This window comes from Bubalus kerabau, chromosome 10 (assembly GCF_029407905.1).
Source record: "Bubalus kerabau isolate K-KA32 ecotype Philippines breed swamp buffalo chromosome 10, PCC_UOA_SB_1v2, whole genome shotgun sequence".
In the NCBI taxonomy this organism is placed as follows: domain Eukaryota; kingdom Metazoa; phylum Chordata; class Mammalia; order Artiodactyla; family Bovidae; genus Bubalus; species Bubalus kerabau.
Genome location: NC_073633.1, coordinates 51,459,419 through 51,476,729, shown reverse-complemented (window position 1 = coordinate 51,476,729; position 17,311 = coordinate 51,459,419). Strand labels below are relative to the sequence as shown.

Here is a 17,311-nt window from a genome sequence, read left to right as displayed (position 1 = left end):
TCACTCTCTTCTTGCTCTTCTGGTAACAAAGTGGTTTGGGGAAGGCTGAGCCTGGAGATGGTGTGGGTGGGTAGAGGTGCAATCTAGAATTCCTGAGCCCAGCGTGGCAGCTCATTACTCTGGCCATATGGTGAATTGGTGTGGGCTAGTGACACAGTCTGGCCAGGGAGGTGGAAGGAAAGTTGGCTAGGAAAATTCTAGCAAGACTTTCTTTTCCCATCTAAAAAGAGACCATGACAGGAATATCCCCTTTATTTCCTTTGAGGATATCTTGCTCAAACATAAGGGAAACATCTTGTATTCTCAAAGGGAAAGCTAACAGAATTTCAGAGAACACAAATCTTAGCCAGGACGTCTTTGAGCTGCTAAATTAATCAGCCCTGGATCAGCTCTATTATTAGCCTTTGTGTTACTCTCTAAGCACTTTAGCTGGACTTGCTGGTATTTGCAGAGTCCCACTAGAATGCGTGCTATCTGTTCACTACTGCATCTCTGTGATCTGTAACACTGCCTGGTACACAGCAGACTCACCATAAATATTTGTTGAAGGGATAAATGAGTAAAATATATCCTCATTGATGTAGGAGGGTGTTCAGTTTTTCAACGGTCCTGGTGTTAGATTTGTTTGTTTTAAACATCCAGTCATCGTTGTTGACTGTCCATTGTCTCCAGTGCCTCAGTGTTATGAAAAATGACAGGCCTGGATTTGAATCTGGATCTGCTACTTACCAGTCAAGTATCCTTAGGCAAATTATGCATCTTCACTGAGCACACCTATAAAATGAGCACTGCTGCTGCTGCTGCTGCTAAGTCACTTCAGTCGCGTCTGACTCTGTGCAACCCCATAGACAGCAGCCCACCAGGCTCCTCCGCCCATGGGATTTTCCAGGCAAGAGTACTGGAGTGGGGTGCCATTGCCTTCTCCGTAAAATGAGCACAACCACCACTAAATTATAAGGTTGTTGTGAGGCTTGGAGGAGAAGTGGCCACAGAGCCTGGCACATGGGACAGGATCATCAGTTGGTTTTGTTCCTCACTTCCCTGTATCTCTGTATCTCAGGTACCAGATCCCAGGAAGGCTGAGAGTCCCTTAACATCCCCAGGAATGGGACAGAGTAACATCATATACCTCCTGATATGCTACCCAAAGATGAACCCAGCATCACCTTTGGGGTACCCCAGCCAAGACTGTACAGCGTAAATCATCATAAGGAAACATCAGACAAACCTGAAATGAGGTATATTTTACAAAATACCTGGCCTAGATACTTCAAAAATGCCCATTGTTAGGAAAGACCAAAAAAAAGACCAGAGAAGTGTTATAGATTAAAGAATACTAAAGGGACATAGCAACTAAATGTAATGATGATCTGGGAATTTTCTTTGCTGTAAAGGGTTTTATAGGATAATTGTAAAGGATAATTTGTAAAATCTGAATAAGGTCTGTATATTAGATAATAATTGGTACCAAAATTAATTTCCTAACTTTGATAATTAGTCTCTAATTACGTAAGAGAGTGTCCTTGGTTTTAGAAAACATACACATTGAAGGAATAGAGGAGTATAATGTCTGCAAATAACTCATAAGCTATTCAGAAAAAAATAAAATCATACAAACACATAGCAAGGAATAGATCTAGAAGAAGGTTAAATAAAGCAAATGCAGGAAAACATTAATATTTTCCTTCACCAGGGAATCTGGGTGAAAAATGTGCTAGAATTCTTTGTCCTATGCTTGCAACTTTGCTTTAAGTTTGAAACTATGTAAAAAAAAAAATTACAAAAATTTTAAAGCAATACTAGAGCCACCTGTGGTTGGAAAAGAAGACTTCTAGGCTGAGTGAAAACTTGGGAAAGTATTCAGGAAGATGCCTGGGTGCTGGCGGGCCCATTTCACAGAAAGCTACATTTGAGCAGGTTTCAGAAAGAGGTGTCCGAGTCCTCCAGGTTGACCACAGGAGGAAAGACCTTCTAGTCAGCAGCCAATGGTATGGAAGAGCAGGGCGCTGGAGGGAGTTAGACGTGGACAAGGCCCGGCTGTGAGCAGTAAAGCTGGACATTCAGGTTGGGGACAAATTGCAAAGTATGAATACCCTGCTAAGACACTGGGACTTTATTCTGTGAGCAGGGAGTGGATGAGAAGATCCATGTTGGACGCAGTTGGGAAGGATAAATGGAGTGGAGGGGGATGGGAGCCAGGCCACAGACAAAAATTGTACGATATTTGGGGAGTGAAACGAGATGCCAAGGATAGCATTTTGGCCAGAATGAGAAGGATGAGGTATACATCCCCCCACCTCCAACCCATGGGGAAGCAGATGGGCTCACCAGTCTTAGTGCTCTGATTCCAGCTCACTCTGCCTTGCAGAGGCCACAGGACACTGGACCTTCCAGCATGGGCAAGCCCCAGCAGGCTTGGTGGGTGGACCAGACACTGACACGTAGAACCAGGGGTGGACGACCACGAGCCATCTCACAGTGGAAGGCCTTCACTAAATTAAAAAACGCCACCTCCATTCCCGGTCCTGGCCAGAGCGATCTCTCCCTGTCCTCTTAGTGTCTGCCTCCCCAGGATTGTACTGTGCTCTCCTTCTGGCTGCTGTGGCCAGTGCTGCCCTAGCTCCACCCCAGGAGGTAAAGGCCCCGCCACAAATGCTTCCTTTTATTGCCTAACAGTTGGGCATTTTCAAGTCAAATTGAGCCAGTCCATTCATTCACTATTCGACAAATATTTGCCTGGTGCTACTGTGTGCTTAAGAGACTTATCTGAGAGGAAAGAGGAAGTGGGTGGGGCAGGAACATGGCTGGGTGTATTGTAGCAAGAGTGGTTTTTCTCCTTGGCATTTGGTTTGCTATATCCAAATTAGACATTTGTTTGTCATCAAATGTGAAAGGAATTGTTATCTTTTTTAAGTCATTCCTGGCTTAATGAGTGTGCAGCCAGGCAACAAGTAGCATCAAGGGGCATTCTGAGCAGCTTATTAAACACTCATGGAGCCAGATGATCCCCACGTGGCCTGGTGATTATCCTTAATGCATCTCTACTTTTTACTCATCCAGGGGCCTCTTCACAGTCAGGGTGGTTATGGTAGTGATGATGAGGATGAGCAGTTACTATGTGTCAGGCACTCAGCTAAATGCTTTCTGCACATTCTCTCCAACCTTAACCAGTTAATCCTGCAAGGCAGATGTTTTATGCTTGAGGAAATTAGGGTTCAGAGAGGTTGATGTGTTTGCCCAAGGCCACACAGCCAGTTAGAAGCAGAGTCTGTGTCTGAACTCAGGTCTTCTGGTCTCGAAAGGTTATGACCATTCGAGTGTCATGCCACCTCCTACCACTTAAAATGGGAAGGAAATTTCAGGTAAGTGAATAAAAGCTTTCCCCAAGGTGATGGTTCTCAAAACTTGAGCAAGAATCAGCATTACCCAGAGGGCTTATTAGAATATAGACAGCTGGGTCTGTATATTGATGCGGGCTTCCCATCAGTGGAAAAGACCTCACCTGCCGATGCAGATGTGGGTTTGATCCCTGAGTTGGGAAGATCCCCTGGAGAAGGAAATGGTTATCCACTCCAGTGTTCTTGCCTGGGAAATCCCATGGACAGAGGAGTCTGGTAGGCTACAGTCCATGAGGTTGCAGAGTTGGAGGTGACTTAGCAACTAGACAGCAGGAAATATATTGAAGTGTGTGAGGCGGGCGCTTCTGATCAGCATCTCTGGCAAACCCAGGTGATGCTGAGGCCACCCTCGTCCAGGGACGGCTCTCAGAACCACTGCCCTGTGGGAGAACAGTGAGTTGACTCTGGCTCACCCAACCCTGACCCTGCCATTCAGTTCAGCTAGGAATCTCTCAAATCTCCCCATTTCCTGGGTCTGAAAAGGAAACTTAAGCAAGTGCCTCCCCCCTTCTTCCCTGTCTTCTTGGGAGTCTGTGTGAGGCTGTAGGGGCACAGAGGGTCCCTGGCGGAGCCCTTTGCTCTCAGTGGTGTGCAGTCTCATCCACTCTCGGGTCACTGCCCTCTCTTTCTCTCTGACCCCACGGTCATTCCCAGGTCTCCCCAGCTTTCGCTTACTTGTTGATTCTCTGTGGACTGACCCTGCCTTCATCTCTGTGCTCAGGTGTGATGTGTGAGCTCTATCACCTTCAGCACCCTCTCCTGATCTGTAGGGGCACAGAGGTTGTCTCTGTTGCCTGAGATCCTTGTTCCTCTGGGAAGATCCACTTTCTAGCAGTTTGGTAACCTTCCCAAGTTATAGTTTAACATGGGAATGTGTGTTTCAAAGGCTCGTAGCCTTCTGGACGTGGAAGAGGCTTAGCTGGGAGGAGGAAAGGAAGGAAGTGAGCACTTTTTGAGAATCTGCCATGTGTCAGCACGCAGCCAAGGGCTTAGTAGTATGTGTCACCGTGTTTACTCTTCACAGTAACCCTAAGAATTCGGGCCTGTGTGTGTGTGTTTTATAATCTCCATGAACAGTGGAGAAAACAGAGATTCTAGGAAGTTATGATCAGACAGCTAGGATCTGAGCCACAACATGACCCCAGGTCTGTCCCTGCTCTTTCCACCACCACTGACCCATCAGTTCACTTCATTGATGTTCTCTCTAACACAGAGATGAATTTATTGAGCTCGGCCCACACATGAGGCCCAAAGGCTGACCTTCTAACACAAACCCTGGGTCAGTCATGCAGTGGTCAGTGCTGGGGAGCTGCCAGGCAGTGGTGCGAGGAGCTGGGAGCAAGGCCATTGTCAAGTGCTAAGTGAGCAGGGGAAAGGTGTCAGGACTCTGGAAGGATTGGCAGGAAGAGCTTCTGGGAGCAGGTGAAGGCAAACAGCACAGGGGTTTCCGAGGAAGAAGCCGCCACCCGCCGGGCCCTCAGCTTAGGCCCAGCTAATTGCTGTGCTGCTTTGAAGAGCAAGGTGCCAGCCTTCCCGGCCAGGTTGTGGGCTTGGGGAAAGGCAGCTTCGGCCTGGCGCATCTGTCAAGTGCGTACTGTTGTGCCCAGCATTATGAGGCTACGCTTTAAAAAATAAAATTTATTGTCATCAAAGAGCTAACAGTTCAGGGATAGGTGCAAGCAACTAACAAAACCCAGCCAGATAAATATGGTTTTTCGAATAGTTAGTTAGTTTGGCTGCACTGGGTCTTAGTTAGGGCATGCAGAGTCTTTTAGTTGAGGCATGTGGGATCTAGTTGCCTGACCAGGGATCAAACCTGGGCCCCCTGCATTGGAAGAGTGCAGTCTTAGCCACTGGGCCACCAGGGATGTGCCTGTATGATTTTTAATATGGTGGCTTAGAACATATGCATTTGACATCCTGGGATCCTCCAAGGGGCACAGCCGCAGGGGAGCAAGGAGGGGCCCTCTCTTAATGGTTCTGTCTTCCACACCCAGTGCTTCATGGATCCTTGGTGCACCCCATGGGGCGCAGAGGAGGGAGTCCTGCCTGCCCCTCGGTGGGTGGGTGAGGCTCCCCAGAAGTGTGGTAGTTAGTTGGACTTGAGGGAATAGATAGGAGTTCTTTGTGCAGAAAAGAGGAAGAGGAGGTTACTGCACTGCACATCTTGAACCTTGATTTCGGTGTCGTAAGCACTTTTAGCCTTAGCTGCCAGGAGCAGGGCGTGGGATGGGCCTCTCAGCCTCTTCCATTCCGATTGAAAAGCCCCTGCTCTTTGTGTACACATCTTCCTGTGACAGTTCCCTTCAGAAGAGTTGGAAGGTCTAAAGTGCCGGCATCTCGGGGTCTGGTGGGTGAGCTCTTGGTTGACTCAGGCTGTCTTGGGGACGAAAGTTAAGATCCATTTCCTTTTTTCCCTCTCTGCCATCCATTTTTATTCAGCGGCTACCTTCCTCGAGTCCACCATGTAATGACTGTGGCAGACCAGGGACAAGTGAGGGAGGAGCCATCAACCATGCCTGTCATCTGTCCTTGTTAAGTCACCGAAAGAAAATGTTAGCTGTGAGTCAATGAAAAATCGAGCATGAAGCCAGAGGGGACTTTTAAATGTGTCTCTTAACGAGTGGCGAGTGAAAGCAAGTTCTGGACTGGAGTTCAGCAGGGTGACTTCACCCTAGGTAGCTGGGGTAAACAGGAGCTAGGAAGATGCAGGGAAGGACTCTCAGAAGGATGTCAGACATCAGCTGGGCGGTGGTGGCTGGGGAGGGAGAGCCTCAGGCTGCCAGATGGTCACCCAGCCCAACTAGCACTGAGAGGAGCTTTGGAATGAGGGACAACCAGTCCTCCACCCCCAACAGCCCCTCTCTGGGGTCCTCCGTGTCTGAACGCTGCTGGAGGAAAGCTTAGTACAGCGCCCATGGGGAGACCGCCGCTTTTGGTAGTCCTGACTGAAGCAGGTGAAGAGTCTGGCCCTCCTGCTCTCAGCCACACCCAGATGAGGCCATGGCCAGGAGCCAGATGGTGATGACTCAGGCGAGGGAAGCCCCAGCAAAGTTACTGCAAACCAGTTATGCAACCTCCTACTGTGATCAACCTCCCAGCCCGCCTTCCTCACCCTAACCAAGTGGAGCGCAGGCGTACTCTCTGTGTGGGAGGAATGATACTGAAATTATAAACTGCACAGTGACTGAGATTTTAATAACCAGGTTGAACTGCAAGCCTGGACAACGTTAAGGGGACCCAGATAAGTTGCTGGCTCTGAGGCAATGGAGAGATCCTGGGCCAAGAAGGGCTAATGCAAGGATGGGAAGAAAGCTAGTTTCGTGTTGGCCCACATAAGGGTGATTATGAAAACAAACCCACCAGACTCTTGGGTTATTTTCTTTTTTGTCTTTTAATTGAGGTGAAATTCACATAACATGGGATTAAGTATTATAATTGTGTGCACTTCAGTGGCATTTAGTACATTCCCTAGGTTGTGCAACCATCACCTTTAGCAGGTTCCAAGGCACAAAGAATTTTCATCACTCCTTGGGGTTGTTTTGTTTTCTAATTGGCTGCAGTGGGTCTTTGTTGCTGCATTTGGGCTTTCTCTAGTTGTGGCAAGCAGGGGCTACTCTCTAGTTATGGTGCATGGACTTCTCATTGTGGTGGCTTCTCTTGTTTCAAAGCACAGGCTTTAGGGTATGCAGGCTCAGTAGCTGTGGTGCACGGGCTTAGTTACCCCATGGTACACAGAATCTTCCTAGACCAGGGATCGAACCCACGTCCCCTGCATTGGCAGGTGTATTCTTTATCATTGGACAACCAGGGAAGTCCTTTGGGGTTGTTTTTATGCCCTTGTTATAGAAGTGATATTAAGGCTCAGGAAAGTGAAGTGAGTGATCCAAGTTCATCAAGTCTAGTAGAGACCAGACTTGAACCCAATCCTCTAACTCCCCTGGAAGGAGGGAACCTTGTTTTCAGACTTTGGTTAACAGCCTCTGAACTGACTCCCTGTCTTCTCGTCTCCCCTGCCTCCCGTAGTCTTACACATAATTAGTAGATTCATCTCTTACAGCCAGGTTTCCCATCTCAATCTCCCAATGGGTCCTCATTAGCATCTAAATAAAGTCTGAACTCCTTTATCCACTGTAACCTTTATGTTGATGTAATCACCAAGCAACTTGTTTCTCTCCAGTGTATGGTTGGTCCATGGGAAATGCTCTTGCATCCTCACCTGGCAACTCTGGGACTAGAGGCCAGTCTGAGCACAGCCCCTCTCCTTTATCTTGTCCATCAACTGCCAACCACCTTGCATTTGCCCTTTAGATTTCTTAGGCAAGATCTGACACCAACGCCGGCTCCAAAAACAGTAAGAAATATGTATTGGGTTCTCTGAGTGTTGCCCCTGGAGCCCCTCCTCACTTGACTCAAGGGGAAGGACAGGAACCCCCCTATCTATTTAGCTTATTATTATTAACTAAATTATTTTATAGTCAAATAGAGCATGCAACACAGATAGATGCCAGTGTATACATGTTAATTGAAAAGATATTCATGGTGTGTTGAGACATGCCGAAAGGTAAAATCCTATATATAGTGTATAATTCTGTCAGAAAAATATATATAAATAGACCATATATATGTTTTGAACCCAGGCATATATTTGTATAAAAAAAAGGTCTGAAAAGATAAAATGTTAATGATAGTCCTCTCTAGGTGGTATAATACAGAGTGGCCTTAATTTTTCCCTTTTGCTTATTATTTACTCAGGTTTTTTTTTTTTTTCTATAAAAACATGGCCTGTAAGGAAGAGAATACCGAAGAGGAAAAGGGTTTCTGTAGTGCTTGGTTCACACTCCTCGATGTGGCTTATGTTACAGCTAATTGTGTGTATGCATCTGCTGTCCCTTCACCTTGGGGACGTGGATGTTGTCCCGTTCGTTTTGTCTTCTCCATGACATCTCCATGACAAGCTCAAGAGTTATTAGCCAGCTAATAAGTAGACTCGGGCCCTTCTGTCTCTAACCCCTCCTGTATGATCAGGCTGGTGTAGGTCTCTGATCCCAGCCCCTCAGGCACCCTCCAGGTGGTTGCCCTCTGGATCCATGCCAGTCCTGGGTTCCCGAAGTTTCCTCCCAGGCAGGTGCCAATGAGTAAAAGACATACACAGCTACCTTCCCTGTTTCCCGCCTTCCCTAGGCCCAAGTCAGAGAAAGAAACAGCAAGTCTGTAGACCCGGAAACGCTCCTGTGCTTGTGGGTTTCTTCTCAATATTATTTCATTCCTGTAAGGTGATGTTCCATTGCCAGGGCAACCAGGAGAGGGCCCTGCACATAGCAGCCGCTGCCTCGACCTTAACTATTTTCTTCAACTCCCACTGGCTTCTGAGCTCACTTCACATTTGTGGTCACAAGAATGTAAACATTCTTCAGTCTGCTGGGATTTTTCCTTCATCTTGTTTTGTTTCCCTTCCTAAGGTCTGGCTGCCAGGTATAGTTTCTGCTGCAAAGTACTGGCTGAAGGCATTTTATTTTTACCAGCTAAACTTGGTATCTTTTATTCTTCCCATACTGTCTTGAGGCTCAGTCAAAATAGATGAGTATGTATTTTCCATGTATGAGCCAAAATGTCAGAACTGGACATATCCAATTGGGAGAATGCTGGTTGGAACAGCTTTAACTGTTTGTTTTTCCCCCTTGCTTTATATTTTTTCCCTTGGTTTTCCTTTTCCAGCTCCATCCTGGCACAAACACATGTTTCCACACTACTCTGTAGGAGCAACTCTCTGTGACGCTGAAACCGGGCAGGACCCTGTGGGGCCCTCCTGGGAACAAAAACCCCTCGTGTGCCCTGTTTCTTGCTTGTAGGAAAAGGCTTTAGTCTCCTAGGCCTTCCCTGAGCATCAAAGAGCAAACTCATGCATTTGCTAAGTAGGAAAGAGAGGGAACGCAGAAACGAACAAACAAACAAAAAACAGTTGAAGGAGGAAAGTAATGATAATAGCTCAGTAATAGAACAGAGTCCTGATTCCTCCTCAAGGGGTATACATCATCTGATACACATCTTGGATTTGTTCTGTAGGAACTAAGACATTCATCCCCCAACCGAGGTGGAAGGTGGCAACTACGCTGAGGAAAAGCACTTAGATCCCAGACCGGTTGGAACCACAAGGCTGATGATTGAGACTCCTGAAATATCGCCCTGTTACCTCCTCACCGCCAACCAATCAGAAGGAAATCATGCACACTCCAGCCATCACCCCAAACATTGCATTTAAAAAGCCTTCCCTGGGGGGACACATATTTTTTGAGAGGCAGGAGCCTGCTTTGTCCTCCTTTGCCTGCCAAAGCAATAAAGATATTCAAATACTTCACCAAAAACTCTGGGGCGGGGGCGGGGTGGGTGGGATCTTTACCTGAAAGCTATGGTGGAGTTTAGGTCTTTTGAGCATGCGATGCCTGTTCTCTTCACTTGGTGCCTGGAATTAACAATGTACTTTCCTTCACCACAACCTAGTCTTGGTAAATTGGATTTGCTGCATGAGGGATGAGCAGACCCAACTTGGGTTCTACAGCAGCACAGCCTATTTGGGGTAAGATGTGAGTGAATTCTGCCTCTCCTGGTGAAGCTCAGTGGTCTTATTCCAGAACTGAAGTTAGTTAGGTCCAAGCAAAGGAGTGTGAGCCACTCATGCTCAAAAGACCTAACTCCCCCATAGATTTCAGGGAAGGATTTTCAAAGGCAAAATTTAGGGTGAGGGATGCAGGGTGTGTGACTTTTTTCTGATTGGTTGGTGATAAAGTAGCAGGGCAGTGTTTCAGGAATTTCCATCATCAGCCTTCTGGTTCCAACCAGTCTGGGGTCTATGTGATGGTGTTCAGTGTATAGCAGTCAACATCTACATGGTGGTGACTTGGTGGGGAGGGAGGGAGGAGTCTTAGTTCCTGCAGAACAGCTCGAAGATGCATATCAGATTGCTCTGTGTATCCCTTGTGGAGCAACTGGAACTAGGCCTGGGACCAGGTATAATAGTTTTATTGCTGAACTATTATCTTTACTTTCCTGGTTTAACTGCTATCCTTTGTTTCTGCATTCCCTCTCTTTCCTACTTAGTAACAGCCTGAGTCTGCTCTTTGGACCTCAGGGAAGGCCTAGGAGACAAAGCCTTTTCTGCGAACAATAAAGGGGAGAACGAAGTGGCTGTTGTACCCAGGAGTGTCCCGCACGGTTCTACTCAGTTTCAGTTCCCTCTTTTCATTGATACTGCTCAACCCCAAGGGGAACAGATGTGGGACAAGACAGGTACTAAGGTTTTGAATTGAGAAGTTAGCCATAAACTCAACAGAGGAACTCGATTTCAGGGGGACTCAGTGTGACAGGCAAGAGAACTAGACCCCTCAATAATAATAAAACTCACAGAGCCTCCAATTCCCTCTCATTCCATCTCTTGTCTTAAAAATATCTGTGAATCAAACTCCATTTCTGAAATTAATTCCGTAACAAAGTTGTTTTCTGAGGAGCCAAGTTTCAGCAGGCTAAACACACTAGCCTTGCCCAGCATCTGGCACTTAACTGTTGAAAGGAATTAAATCTAATTAAATAGAATCAAAGCAAATGGAATTGGCTGATGACTAACCAGCCTTTCAAATTAGGGCCACTGGCCCTTTAAATGCAACCCTGATGAAGCGTGTCTAAGAGGAGGCAAGCTCAGGGCTGGGGCCCCTTCCATAGTTTGTGGGGCGGGGATTCTCTTTGCTCTGTGAGTCCACTGTGGTTTCTCATAGTCGCTGCCTGTGGTGAGTAACTGGCTTTGAATCAAGTCAAAAGTGAGAGTCTCTGATGACAGCTGGATATGAGTTAGGCCTGGGTGTGAGAGCGTGAATGGAGGGGACTGGGGGAAAGAGGGAGGTAGGCTCCCCTAAAGTCAGTGAAGCAAACAGTCTAACTATCAGAAACATCCCTGGTGGCTCAGTCAGTACAGAATTCACCTGTAATGCAACGCAGGAGACCCAGAATTTGATCCCTGGGTCGGGAAGATCCCCTGGAGACGAAAATGGCAACCCGCTCCAGTATTCTTGCCTGGGAAATCCCATAGACAGAGAAGCCTGGTGGGCTACAGTCATGGGGTCACAAAGAATCAGACACAACTTAGTGACTAAATCAGGAACCACCTTCAGAAACATGAGATCATTAATGATATAAAATGAGCCATGGAACTCATGTTCCAGCCCTCTCTGGACAGATGCCTGTCCTGATAGTAGTTGAGCATAGCCAGACCCAGAGAGGTGTAGACAGGCAACCTCAGGGTGTGGCCTGACCCTGCACCTGGGGCTGGAAGGGAAGCGAAGGAGGAGAGTCAGTCACTGTGCTTGGTTATGCAATTAGTCTTCATGATGAATCTGAGACGTAGACATTATTCCCATTTTATAGAAGGGGAAACTGACACCCAGAAGGGTAAAGCAATACAATAGAATGGATACCACCTTGAGAGACATACAGAACTGGGTTCTAGCATCTTGGCTGCCATCCCCTACCACCTGCATGACTTTGGGTAACTCCTTACCTGCCCTGCCCCTCAGACTCCTCGTCTGTGAACAGGACATATTAGCATCTACCTCACAGAGTTGTCATGAGGATGAAACACAAAGAAAATGATGCGCAGAAACAAGACCCTGACACATGGGAGGTAGATTTCCCTTGAGTGTGGCTTCTCTTGCTCCTTTCCCAAAGTCAAGAAGTGGCAGGCTACCAGGTCACAGACTCAGATCACCTGTCCCTTTGAGAGGTGAAATGGGGACTCTGCTTTAGGGCACAACCCCTGTGCCTCCTCCCTGGGTCTCCCTGTGCCTGCCCAGGAAGCAGCAGCTAGAAGGATTCTCCTACACCTGGGGGAGGAGACGGAGTGGGAGGGGTCCCACCTCCCACCCCTTTCCCAACCCTGCCTACACGCCCAGCCTTGTGACCCCGCCCTGTTAAACTCACCTTCAGGTGATATATCCTTAGTGTCCAGAGAAGCCAGTTGTGTCCTGCGAGGTTCACAGAAGCCCCAGCTCAGCCCTCAGCCCCTTGACCAGTCTTGCCACTTCAGCCTCTGTATTAGTACTCACTATTTCCCCACTGCTGGCCCAGACCCCACTCCATTTCTTGTGGAGGCAAAATGTTTGTGGCCTCCTCTGGGAAGCTTTCCATCACACTGTTAGCTGCAAAAGACAAACACAAACCTCTGCCTTGCACTGCTCACCTGCTCTTGGCCCTCTCACAGCGTCTGTCACCTCCTGCTCAGCATCCTGGTGGTTTGGGTGTGCCTTGTCCAGGGGACTCCACTCCGCTCTCCAGGAAGGGGGCCCCCCTTCTCCTCTTCCCTTCAGAGGCTTCTCTCCTGCCTCGTCCTCTCCCGAGGAGGCCCTGCCACTCCGGAAGGGCTCAGCAAGTTACCTCCAGTTTGCATGTGACCACCTGGATCAAGTGAGAAGGGAGGAGAAACCATTCGGGCTCCACTTTCTCAGATCTAGCTTTACCAACAGTAGAGCTGATGCTTTTAGCCCTGACTCAGCTTCTCAGTTGGTTGAAACCCCACAGGGACGAGGAGTTTGACCTAAGGAGCAGAGTAGAAGCCCCTTGAAGGCAGAAACTGTTTTTTTATTTTTATTTTTAGTAAATAAAAAATATATATAAATACTTAATATATATAAAAGACAAATGCAGAATATCTGTAAATTATAAACCACAATAATAAACATTGAGCCTTAGAACTAATCAGTGGGGGGTGGGGGGCGGAGATAAATTAGGAGTTTGGGATTAGCAGATACAAAATACTATATATAAAATAGATAAACAACAAAGTACTACTGTATAGCACAAGGAACTGTATATAATATTTAGTAATAAACTATAATGAAAAAGAATTTTTAAAAAGAACAGGTCCAATCAGCTTCCTCCCAGCTATCCACTTGCCTTCTCACAAAAGGTAGTCTAGCATTTTGAGCCTGACACTGGCCTCTCTTTGTTTTCCATTTTAGCAAACATGCATGCATTTCTGAGCTATATATACTTTAATTTTCTTGACTTTTGGGGGGTAAGGTTCTATATAAATAATATCAAGCAAAATTTAATGTTTGGTGATTATGAGGTTTATCATTTCAAGCTGAATATGTACTTACCCTGCAAGTCTCCAGTCCCATTCTTAGGTATGTACCCTAGGGCATTGGCTCTCAAGCTTTTTGGATTCTTTTATCCTCCTAAAAAGTATTGGAGATCCCATACCAAAGAACTTTTGTTTATGTGGGTTACATCTACCATATTTACTATTTTAGAAATTGAAGCATTTAAAAATATTAACTAATTTAAAAATAAGCTCAGTACATGTTTTTTAATTGAAATATGGTTGATTTACAATGTGTTGATTTCTGCTGTACAGCAAAGCAACTCAGTTATATATATATATATATATATATATATATATACATTATTTTAATATTATTTTCCATTAGGATTTATCATAGGATTTTGAATATAGCTCTCTGTGCTATGCAGTAGGAGTTTGTTGTTTATCCATTCTAATAGCTTACAGTTCCCAATCCCCACCTCCCAATCCATCCTTCCCCCAACCTACCCCTCCTTGGCAACCACAGGTCTATTCTCTGTGTCTGTACATCTGTTTCTGTTTCGTACTTAGGTTTATTTGTGTCATATTTTAGATTCCACATATGAATAATATCATATGGTATTTGTCTTTCTCTTTCTGACTAACTTCACTTTGTATGATAACCTCTAGTTGCATTCATGTTGCTGCAAATGGCATTTTTTCATTCTTTCTTATGGCTGAGTAGTATTCCATTGTATTTCTGCACCACATCTTCTTTATCCACTCATCTGTTGATGGATATTAAGGCTGTTTCCATGTCTTGGCTATTGTGAACAGTGCTGCTGCGAACACTGAGGTGCATGCATCTTTTTGTATTAGAGTTTTGTCTGGATATACGCCCAGGAGTGGGATTGCTGAATTATATGGTAATTCTATTTTTAACTTTCTGAGGAGCCTTCATACTGCTTTCCACAGTGGCTGCACCAAATTACATTCCCACCCACAGTGTAGGAGAGTTCCCTTTACTCCACAACCTCTCCAGCATTTGTTATTTATAGGGTTTCTAAGGATGGCCGTTTTGACCAGTGTGAGGTGGTACCTCACTGTAGTTTTGATTTACATTTCTCTAATAATTAGCAATGTTAAGCATCTTTTCATGTGCCTATTGGTCATTTGCATTTTTTCTTTGGAGAAATGTCTATTTAGGTCTCTTGCCCACTTTTTGATTGAAACCCAGTACATGTTAACATATTTTATGAAAAAGAATTATGTATACTTTATTTGATTTTTTTGTTTGTTGGTTGGCAACACTGTGTGGCATGTAGGATCTTAATTCCCTGACCAGAGGATGAACCTGTGCCCCCTGAGATGGAAGCATGGAGTTTTAACCACTGGCCAGGGAAGTCCCTATATATAATTTAAAATTTAAGGAGATGAGTAGCATTGTTTACATTTTGCAAATCTCTTTATTGACTGGCTTTAACAGAAGACTGCCTCATACAAATATATAATTGGAAACGGTAGGAGCATTTCAATAGACTTTTGGATGATTGTGTATTTATCACACAGCCTCTGAAAAACTCATCAGTGTGTGCCTAACAGAATGAAAGTGAAAATTCTTATGAAAATAGTCTTGACCTCATGGACCCCCTAAAAGGGCTTCGGGGACCCCTGTGGGTTCTTGGACCACACTTTGAGAACTGTTGCCTTTGTGAAACTTGTACATGTGCACCAGGAAGGATGCGCCAGGTTATTCATTACAGCATTGCTTGTAATAAACAACAACAACATTATCCATCAGCAAGAGAATTAGTAAATGAATTATGGTTCAGTCACACAATGGTCTATTTTATAGCAGTAAGAATAAGGCCTTTTTCCCTATCTTTGTACATGGGAAGTTCATGTTATAATGGAGTTCTTGCATTTTGACTGAGTAGCTCATTTGACTGGTATAGACCAGAGTGTTAAATGAGGCCATGTGCAAAACAGGGATGTGAGAGATGGGCAAACAATGAACAAACCCGAAGACTGAACAAGAGGCAAAGCCAGAGTCACCTATCTTCCCATTGTGACTTTTGTCATGTTAAATTCTCAGGCTGAAGCCTTTCTATTTTCTGAAGCACTTGACTTCAGCCTAATGATTAAAAGCTAACTTCCTGTTTTAAAATGATGTGTAGGTCATGGCAAAATAGTTTGCAAACAGTGGGAGTTAATAAACACAAACTCACAGAATTCAGCAAATTTAGAAAAGACCTTCCTTTTGGAAGTTTGGGAGCACAGGGCTAATACAAGTACATTCTGTGTTTAAAACTGAGCCTTCTTGCTAGAATAGAAACATTTCAAAGCAAAATCTTCCCACACATCTGATCCTGTTAAAAGGGAAGGAGAAACAACTGAGAGCTTTATAGAGGCCACACAGCCCACGGAAACAATCCTTAACAGCACAAAATCCTAGAGGTTGCAAGGAAGTAGATCAGGATTCCTGGAATGGAATTGTTTCCCAAAGAACTCCCCACTCCACCACCATGCCATCCCCCCTACACACACACACACACACACACACGCGCGCGCGCGCGCGCGCGGTCTCAGTAGTCTGTAGTCTTTCAGATAAGTGGTGACATTACAGTGGCCAGAGACGAATGAACTTAGAAAGTATAGTAAAGGATACATGCTGTATTTGAGCTTCAAATGCACGCTTGTATTAGCAGTTCTTAGTATAGGGACACCTCATGTTTTCAGAGGCCCTTACCCAGCACACTTACTGGTCTTGAACATAAATTTTTCACGTAGTAGTACTTTTTATTATTTTTTTTGAGGTATCAAACATCAAATTTTTCCCACCAGATTTCCCCATTTTGTAGTGTCCCTATGATGCCCACTAGTTTCTTCCCTAGCTTGACTCCCAAGGAGCAGGCAGCCAGATATGGACCCACCAGGCTGGAGACTGGAGGTTTCTTCCTGGGTGAAACTTGTCCAGGGGAAAGGGCTTGAGAGATTGACAGCTGAAGGTTACCTAAATATACAAGGAGGTCTCTGCCTGGTTATCCTGCCTGAAGTCTTTTAATCAATAACCCTATTCTCTCTCTCTCTCGCTCGCTCTCTCTCTCTCACACACACAGATTTTCCAATCAGTTTTGTCATGCTTCACTCTTAAATAAGGCCAAAAATCATATAATTGAGGAAGAAGTCTCTAAAGGATAGCAGCTAAAACACAAAAAACAATGAACTCAAAGAAAATAGAGACATACAGAAAAGAGGAGGAAAAAAGATATATATATATATAATTTTATTTGATTTATTTATTTATTTATTTACTTTACAATATTGTATTGGTTTTGCCATACATCAACATGCATCCGCCACGGGTGTACACGTGTTCCCCATCCTGAACCCCCCTCCCACCTCCCTCCCCATACCATCCCTCTGGGTCATCCCAGTGCACCAGCCCCAAGCTTCCTGTATCCTGCATCGTTTATGGTTAATCCTCAGGAAGATAAAATAAGTATGCATGAAAAAAAGGACTTTTTTTTTTAAAAGAAGCATTTGGAATACAATAAAAGCCCTTGGAATTAAAAATATGATAACAGAGATGACAGCTCAGTAAAAGACTTGGAAGATAAAATTTAAGAACTTTCTAAGAAAATAAACACAAAAAAACCCCTTATTTTTTTTATTGAATCTGGCATTTAAATGCACTTGCTTTATCAATCTAAAAATATTCAAGAAGCCTTGGTTTAGAAAATCAGTATTCAGTATTTCCTCCTCAACCAACATCTGGCTTCTCTGACGTGAAGGGACTAGACCCTACTTTTACTGTGTCTCAACTTCTAAGAGTTACTTGAAA

The 17,311-nt window shown here is 45.1% G+C and overlaps 1 protein-coding gene across 3 annotated transcripts in view; it reads left to right on the top strand.

Moving 5' to 3' along the window:
• The window catches only part of USP3 (ubiquitin specific peptidase 3), a 171,620-nt gene that overhangs the window by 33,262 nt on the left and 121,047 nt on the right, over positions 1-17,311 (top strand). The window contains exon 2 of one of the 3 annotated variants that reach the window (XM_055537703.1): positions 1,061-1,238. The exons of the other annotated variants lie outside the window; for them this stretch is intronic. The gene's annotated coding sequence lies outside the window, so the exon portion shown is untranslated. The remainder of the gene's footprint in view (positions 1-1,060; positions 1,239-17,311) is intronic. 3 annotated transcript variants of the gene reach the window in all.